We start from the raw sequence: 9,571 nt of genomic DNA on the forward strand, positions 1-9,571 counted from the left end.
TTAAGATTAAAATCAAATTTTCACCACTAGGCACATTTTACTCTTTCAAGGAGTAATTAATAGTTCCATTTCATTTTCAAAGGTTAGCAAAAACCTTGAAAATGCTCCTTGAGTGTCAATTTCCTCAAAGTTGGGTTAACTACCCTTCTAATTGGAGTTGACACTCTCTAACCCATTTATGGGATAGAGAAGATGCTCCTAGGAACCCAACACCTATTTGTGCTCCTTGGATGCTCTAGGTACTCACTAGGGATAACTTCCCTAGATACCTTCCTAGTGACCTTGTTGGGCTTCTTAGAAGCCTTGGTCACATTTTCTAGGTCAACCCTAGGGATTTCTTCCCTTGTGACCTTCTTTGTGACCTTCTTTGACTTCTTAGAAGTCTTAGTCACATTTGTTGCAAAAATACTCTTAGGGATGACTTCCCTAGTATTCTTGGCTTGACCACTAAACCTAGGGTTTGTTCCATAACTATATGGAACCCTATGATAACTAGGCACATCCTTCTTAGCCTTTGGTTTGTATCCCAAACCTCTATGGCTATTTGATGGCTTTGACTTTCCTAGCCCTAGGTTTTGCTCATTTTGCCCTTTTAGGATATTTTCCATCCTTTTTAGGGTCTTTTCCATTTTATCAAGTCTTGATCTCAAGACTTGATTTTCTATCATTAAATCCTTAGAATTTGGTTTTTCATTAAGTCCATGAGCATGTTGGTTTTTAGGCTTGTATCTAAAATCCTTAGAGTTATTGCCTAGACTTTTACCTACATTCCTAACCCTAGGAGTGATAGTCTTAGCATGTAGGGCCACATGCTTTTCCTTAAAGCCCTCATGTTTTCTATTCTCATGGTAAATTGCATTAAAATGATAAAAATTAGAACTATCATGCTTTTTACCATTTTGCAAAGGAATAGGCTCAATGAAAGTTACCTTCCTTTTTACCTTGGAGGCTCCCCCTTGACTAGTGCCTCCTTGAGCCTTGACCTTCTTCTTCCTCTTGGGGCATTGACTACGATAATGCCCCTTTTGATTGCAAGAGAAGCATATAATATGCTCCTTGCTCTTCTTTGTGTTGGGGATGGTCTCCTTGGGCTTCACCTTGCCCTTTTGTGCCACTTGGCCCTTCTTCTTGGCTAATTTAGAGCACTTGCTCTTGTAGTGCCCATGTTCCCTACATTCAAAGCATATAATATGATTTTTATTATTAATTGAAATATTTATACCTTTGCTTGTAGGGGTGGCATCTTTTTCTTTGGATCCGGAGGTAGAAGCTTCCTCTTGATCGGACCTTGATTCTCCTCCATTTGATTTTTCTTGACTTGTGGAGGTAGAAGCTTCTTCCTCCTCTTCTTCTCTTGACCCGGATGTAGAAGCTTCTCCTTCTTCTTGATCCGGTGTCACCAAGGATTGCTCCCCTCAATCCTAGAGGTGGAGGCTTCATCATCTTGAATATGAAACAAGGAGTATGCTCCCTCCTTGTTCCCTTCGTTGCATTCCCTTGAGGATGAAGCTTCTTGGATTTCCTCTTCTTCGGAGGTTGAGCATCTCTCAACCTCGGAATCCTCCTCTTGGTCTTGCTCCAAAGAGTCACCCTCTCTGGATTCTTCTTGATCTTGTACAGTGGAGGGGATCTCTTCATGAAGCTTGGCCAATTTGCTCCAAAGCTCCTTGGCATCTTCGAATTCTCCAACTTGAGCCAAGATGTGGCTAGGCAATAAGTTGACCAAAAGCTTGGTCACTTTGTCATTTGCCTCGCCCCTTTGAATTTGCTCCGAGCTCCATCTGCTTTTCTTTAGAAGCTTGCCCTTGGAGTTCGTTGGAGCTTTGAAGCCTTCCATTAGAGCAAACCATTGCTCTATCTCCATCATAAGAAAGTTTTCGATTCTTGATCTCCAAGAATCAAAACTTGTGGAAGTGTATGGTGGAGCCACCCTTGTGTCAAATCCAAGTCCATCTTGGAATTGCATCTTGAAGTTGAGCTTGATAAAGTCTTGAACTTGAAGAATTTGCTCCAACTTCTTCACCCTCTAGCTTTTCTTGTTATGCTTGACCCTTCCGGCGATGATTCCGGTGAAGAGCGGCCTCGCTCTGATACTACTTGTTAGGACCAAAAGTAGCTAGAGGGGGGGTGAATAGCTCGTCGCGTTCGCTTGGTGCGCTTCGTTGCTTGGCGTTGCTTGTTTCTTCTTGGATGTGCAGCGGAAAATACAGAAACAAACATAAAACGCTAACACTAGGATTTTACTTGGTATCCACCTCACAAGAGGTGACTAATCCAAGGATCCACACCAACGCACACACCCTCCACTATGAATAACACTCCTTTATGGTAACTACCAAAGGCGGAGAAGCCCTACAACACTCTCAATACAAGAAGAAGAAAGGGAAATACAAGTTAAGCAAAAGCTTACAAGATGTGCAGTAAAAACCCTAACCCTAACTTCTTCCTCTTGCAATAGATCCGCCTCTTGACTTGGAAAGCCTCCAAGAACCTTCAAGAACTGGCGATCACGTGCTTGTAGAGAGCTGTGGAGGAGCTGGAATGAATCTGAGAAGAGCTCGTGAAGAGATGCCGAAGACCACGCTCGCCTGCGGCTTTAAACCCGACGCAACGGTCGGATCCCGATCGATTCGAATGTTCCGAATCGATCGGGGAGGCTTTGGATCGATCCACGGATCGATCCAGAGCGCCTCTGTGCTCAGGAAACGCGCCTGGATCGATCCACGGATCGATCCAGCGCTTATCGCGCGAAGCAGCATCGTCCCGATCGATCGGCTGATCGATCGGGACCTCTGGATCGATCCACGGATCGATCCAGAAGCTTTCTGTTCGCTGGGAAGAATCTGGATCGATCCACTGATCGATCCACAGCCTGGATCGATCCACGGATCGATCCAGCACTTGGTTTTTGCCCAAAACCAAGTCCCAAACCTCCCTAACCAACATCCGGTCAACCTTGACCTGTTGGTACATCATGCCTAGCATCTGGTCACTCCCTTGACCTGCCAGGACTCCCCACCAAGTGTCCGGTCAATCCCTTTGACCCACTTGGACTTTTCTCGTCGTGCCAAGTATCCGGTCACTCCATTGACCTACTTGGAGTTCCACCAGATGTTTGGTCAACCTTGACCCATCTGGACTTCCTTCCTTGCCAAGTATCCAGTCAATCCTTTGACCTACTTGGACTTCCCAACACCAGATGTCCGATCATCCTTGATCCATCTGGATTTCCTTCCTTGCCAAGTATCCAGTCAATCCTTTGACCTACTTGGACTTCCCAACACCAGATGTCCGATCATCCTTGATCCATCTGGATTTCCTTCCTTGCCAAGTATCCAGTCAATCCCTTTGACCTACTTGGACTTCCCAACACCAGATGTCCGATCATCCTTGATCCATCTGGATTTCCTTCCTTGCCTGGCTTCACTCACCAGGACTTTTACCTAGCTTCACTCACTAGGACTTTCACCTAGCTTCACTCACTAGGGTTTTCATTCTGCCTAGCTTCACTCACTAGGACTTTCACCTGGCTTCACTCACCAGGATTTCCTTCTGCCTAGCTTCACTCACTAGGACTTTCACCTGGCTTCACTCACCAGGATTTCCTTCTGCCTAGCTTCACTCACTAGGACTTTCTTCTGCCTAACATGCCAGTTAGGACTTCCCAGTCAAGTATCCGGTCAACCTTGACCTACTTGACTCTTCTTCGATTGATATCTTATTGTCAAACATCTAAACCCTAACCAAGACTCAGCTTGGTTAACCAGGTCACCCTTGACCTGAGGGATATTGCACCAACAGCTTCTCTATTAACAATGCTTCTATAGGAGTTTACTAGAAACTTTTACTATCATGTTCCAAGAGTAAATAGTTTCATTCTCCAGTTAATTAGAATTACCTTAGTTCAAAGATGATTTTTTTTTTCAAATTTCCTCTCACACAAATGACAAATTTCTTCTATGCAGAGTCAACTGTTCTTGCATATGTTATGTCACAATCGAATCGTCGACATAACTATGAATTAGATCTCCTTCTTTTATCTGTTGATGAAGGCATTCAGGTTATAGAGATGATTCACTGGAAAATGTTAAAAGGAATGAAATTGAGGTATTGACTTTAGTTAAATTGCTACTTTCTAAGGCTATGGTTTAATTACTATGTTAGGAATTCTTATTTTATTAATTGAATTTAGTTATTTCTTGATTTTTTATGTGACGATTATGTTATATCATTTCATATTATATTTTTTATTTATTTTGCAATGCATAAGTTATTTTTTACTGTATGATACTATTAATTTAATCATGGCTGTGAAAGTTGGTCACCTTATATGGATACCCCAACTGGATACGCACATGCATAAATCATTCCAGTTTTTCTCATAAAATTAGTTTGTAGGCCCAATTTTGGCTGATGACTCATGATCTAGTTTTAACATATATTCTCCTAAGAAACATCATGATTATTAAAACTTTAGTGAGTATGGCATCTAGGTAGAGCATTTTTTTTATTATTATTCTTATTCTGAAATGCAGGAAGTGATTTCCAACATCTTAAGATTTTGAAATATTCAGCCATATATATCATTTGTTGGTAAACACATTACTGTAAGACTAACATTTTTGTGACGATTATCAGTTAAATTTGTAGTGAGTATACATTTAGATAGTAGTGATTATCAGTTTACAAAGTCTTATTCTAGACTGCACGAAGTGATTAACAGTTTAGATGGTTTAATGAATTAGTTTGTTCTTACTTTTTTTTATAAAAATAAAGTAATCTTGAAACTGGTTTTGTATACTACTTTGTGGTTTTCATGCAAACTGCACATTCGTAAGATTTGAGATCTTACTTGAGCGTTGAATTTTTGCACATATATATGATATGTTAGCGTGTGAAGCAGTGATGGATCATTAATATTATGTAGACAAAAGGTACATGACTTCCTCTATGATTCCTTCTTTAGTTGCTACTGTTAGCTATTCTAGTTGCTTGCTATGACTGGAACTATATTTTTTTACAGTAAAATGGAGAAAGCATGGTTTGCAAGTATATGAAATTCTACATTCGATAATCAGTATGCAAAAAAGGGATAAGAGAAAGCATAGTTATGGTCAACTTCTGTATAAACTTAACATGTTGTAAAAACATATGTGTATTTATTATTCTTTCAGAACAAGTTTTTTCATACATATAATAGTGTATTTCTTTTGATATCAATAGGTTGTTGATCTCCTGGTGCCTTATCAAAGGGGTGGAAAGATTGGAATTTTTGATGGAGCTGGTGTGGGGAAGACTGGATTTATTATGGAATTGATGATCAATAATATTGGAAAAGGTTGGTATAAAAGAATCAGTAAGTGAGAAAAAAGAGTTCAATGAAATCCTATAAGTTGAAGATTGTGATGGGACTTGGGTTGATAATAATTAAGTGCAATCCTACATGACATGAACCACCATCACAAGTTTCTAGTCTTTTGGTTATTGTTCATTAGTTGTAAATGGAACTTATTTGTTTATTTGTATTGAGATAAATTTTATTTGAACATGAGACATGTTTCTTCTTTTATGATTATAATTCTTGTATAAGTAACATTCTGAATGACATTGATGTGGGGAATATTCTTTCTTGTGTGATTATGATCCTTTATTATATATTTATATTGAAATATGATATATTGGTATTAAAAGATAATAATTTAAAAGACAACGGTTTTAAACCGTTGTTGTTGTCTATCACCCTCAAAGACAACGGTTAAAAACCGTGGTCGTAGCCCCAAAAATGGTTGTAACTGGCAGTGTTATTAAAAAAATACTCTAAACAACAACAGTTTAAAACCGTTGTCTTTTCATTCAAAGACAACGGATTAAAACCGTTGCAAAATTGTTGTCTTTTCATTCAAAGACAACAGTTTAAAACCATTGTCGTAGCCCCCCCCACTTTTAACAACACTACCAATTACAACGGTTTTAAAGGGCCTACGACAACGATTTTTAACAGTTGTCTTTTAATGTTTTTGTTGTAGTGAGTTATGTTTTCATTGGTGAGCAACAAGATAGAACCATTTTCGAAATAGAGTTGAGAGATGCTACTTTTCTCGAAACTAAGTTCCCAACAAGAGGTGAAGTTAATAAGACAATTCCTCTATTTGTAGTAGAGGGGGAGAATAATGTTCCTTTATCAATGGACGAGGTATCATGAGAGATGCATAAATCTAGTCAACCCAGTGGAAGTGATTTATCAATTAATAAGATAATTTCTCAATAATTTGACCTATGAAGAAGTAGACATAAGATTATTTCTTGTTAAAAGTTTGATATTGAGAATGTTGCATTAATGATTCTCCTAGTTGATGATAAGGAACCTCTAATAGTTGAGGAAGCATTGAAATGATTAGCTAGAGAAAAATATAAAGTTGCAATGGATGAGGCAATTGATTCCATATAAGAAAGAATCAAGTTTGAGATTTAGTCAATTTTCCTCCGAGCCAAAAGACTACTTAATAGTAATATTGACAAGGAAATCTATATGATACAATCAAAAAGTTACATTGTTGAAGGCCAAGAGAATAAAGTATGTATGACTTAAAAAGTCTATATATGAACTAAAGCAAGTGTCAAAACAATGGAATGTAAGATTTAATAAAATTATTTTATCTTATGGTTTCGAAATCATCAATGAGGATCGTCATATTTATCTACGATAAGAGAAAAGAAAGTTAATCATCTTATGTTGATGAAATGCTAATAGTTAGAAATGACATGAAGTTTATGATAGAAGTCAAATTATGACTTTCATCATAATTTGACATAATAGATATGAGAGAAGTTGAGTACATTTTAGAAGTAAAGATCATTAGAGATAGATTAAATTTTTTTTTAGATTTGTCTCAAGATGCTTATATTATTAAGAAGCTATAACACTTCAATATGTTAGATTATAACATTGGACAAACACCTGTAGTGAAAGGTACTGTGAAGAACAAAAGTATGTATCCAAAGACTCTTGAAGAAATAGTCGAAATAAAAAAAATCATATGCTAATGTCATTGGTAATTTAATGTACACTATATTGTGTACATATCCTGATATTAGTTATGTTGTTGGATCGACCATTAGAAGTTTCTTTTTATAAAATATGATCGACCGTTGAGAATTTCTCATGTTTGAATCTTTTTAAGACGTTATAACACCCACTAACATTGGTTATAAATACTAATAGGGTGACACTCACATATCAACACTAATATAGATGCTTTGAGTCAAACAACCATGCTACTGCAAACTAATGTAATGGACTATTCCCCATAAAAAATAAATTTAATATTTAAAATAGTAAGATATTTACTATTAATTTCAATTAATGGGACAAGATTTGCTTTGCTATAGAAATAGATCGGGTGAGACTGTTGGGACACTTGGGTGCTAGGGGAGGGGGAGGGTGATGAATAACTCATCTTGCTTCTTTGAAAATGATTTACAGTGAATAACCTTGAAGCCAAGCTCCAGGTTTGGTTCAAGGCATAGGCCATTAAGGTGCCTAGGGCCCAATATTACTAGGGCCTATTGATTAAATAATTAAATAGACATTAAAAAAAATTAAATTGGGTAATTAATATTAATTAATGATAGCATACACATTAACAAATATCATGCTAACTCATTAATTACATCTTATCAATTAATTCATTATTACCATTTATACCTTATACATATCCTTATTTCCTCATCATTACAATTAGCTAAGATTTTATTGTATTTAATCTTATTTCCTCATAATTGCACTTAGCCAAGATTTTATTCTATTTAATTATATATCTTATAAACTAATAAACTCTTTCCTCTTAATATCTCTAAAAAATCCTAATTATTCTCTTACCAGTGCTTCATGCCTATTTCTCTTCTGATCATTAATTCTATAAGTTTATGGTCTCTCGCTGGTGATATTTTCAGAGAACGCTCTTCTCTTCCCTCGCCGATAATATTTCTTTCTCACTATTTTTTTTTCTTCTCCGATAATAACATGAATTATAGATTGTTTTTATCCAGACAACCTAAAGTAAAATGCTTCATCAGGAAAACAAATTCAAAATTAAAATCAATAAAGTTTTATTTACGTTCAACAATGTCTCAAGAAGATTAAATAATTTAATCCAACAAGGAGAAAAACATAATCTTACCATTAGACCAACCATACACAACTGAATTTAGTGGGGCCAAATAATATATATATTAATAAAATAAAAAAATCTATATAAAAATAATATTATTTAAAAATTTTAGGGGGGCCGTGGCCCCCTCGGGCCCTAACATAAATCCACCCCTGAATTTAACAATGTTAAAAAAAATTATCTAAATATTAGTGAGAAGTCTAAATTTTATATAAAAATAATATTTTATTTTTAAAAAAATAAATTTTTTTTTTTAAAACCAGCTTGAACAAAAATTTTAAAAATATATTAAAGGGATTTTATTATTATTATTATTATTATTATTATTATTATTATTATTATTATTATTATTATTATTATTAATATTGCCTAGGGCCTCGGGAAATCTTGAGATGACTTTGTCAAGCTCCCCAATGCTAACACAAAAATTTACTTGGTATCCACCTTAAGATAAGGTGACCAATCTAAAGATCCACACCGAAGCATGGGGCATCAGGTAGAGTCCTACAACAGTAGCAACTATAGCCATAACAATCTTCATACTCACAGAAAATGAGCACTAGCTTGCTATCATTTTTGCCTGGCACATCCAGTAGATTCTAAGCTACAAAATTAACATTAGTCATAAGCTGTTAATTTTAACTATTTAGATAAAAAACTCAAGTAAAAACTTGAATGCTCTTGATGGAAATAGTCGATAGCTAAGTTTAGCATTTCAATTAGGAACAAAAAGAAAATAAGCTTAAAAAAATATTAGTTCATCAAATAGTATGTATACTTACGTTGAGTTTGTGTGAAAACGCTGAGGACAAGGAGGGTGATCATGGAGCGCATGGTGGTCATCTCTTGACTTGGATATGTTTGAATAGATAGAAATGAGTTCTATTTATACTGTTTTTTTTTGTTTTTTCAGTTTGAAATCCTCATAAAATTATGCATTGTATTAAAATATTTTCTTAGCATCTTTGAGTTTTTTTGCCAAAAGTACAATGTGTGAATAACTTTCTTGACTTATTTTGTAGATATAGATCATTTCTTTTTTTGATTATTGGTTACGAATGATCAGCATTTTTTAAATTTATTTCTTAAAATATTTGCAAGATTTGCTAGGGTGAGAGAAGGAAGATTTTTCTTAATTATTATTATTATTATTATTATTAAAGGCAGGTGGACTGCTGGCTTTAATTTATTTAAAATGAATAATGTATTGTTTCACGAAGCAACTAATTTGATCTTATTCAACTGTTTATTTCTCTTAAAATTTATTTGGAAAAATAATGTTTCTCAAAAAGATTTTCTATTTGAAAATTTTTAACATACAAAGGGGAAAATATTTTTTGCTCGACTAAGTTGGACTGGTATATTCTCGAGAAATATTTGGTTGAATCAGTTTAAGAGGG

This window comes from Zingiber officinale, unplaced genomic scaffold, assembly GCF_018446385.1.
Source record: "Zingiber officinale cultivar Zhangliang unplaced genomic scaffold, Zo_v1.1 ctg167, whole genome shotgun sequence".
In the NCBI taxonomy this organism is placed as follows: domain Eukaryota; kingdom Viridiplantae; phylum Streptophyta; class Magnoliopsida; order Zingiberales; family Zingiberaceae; genus Zingiber; species Zingiber officinale.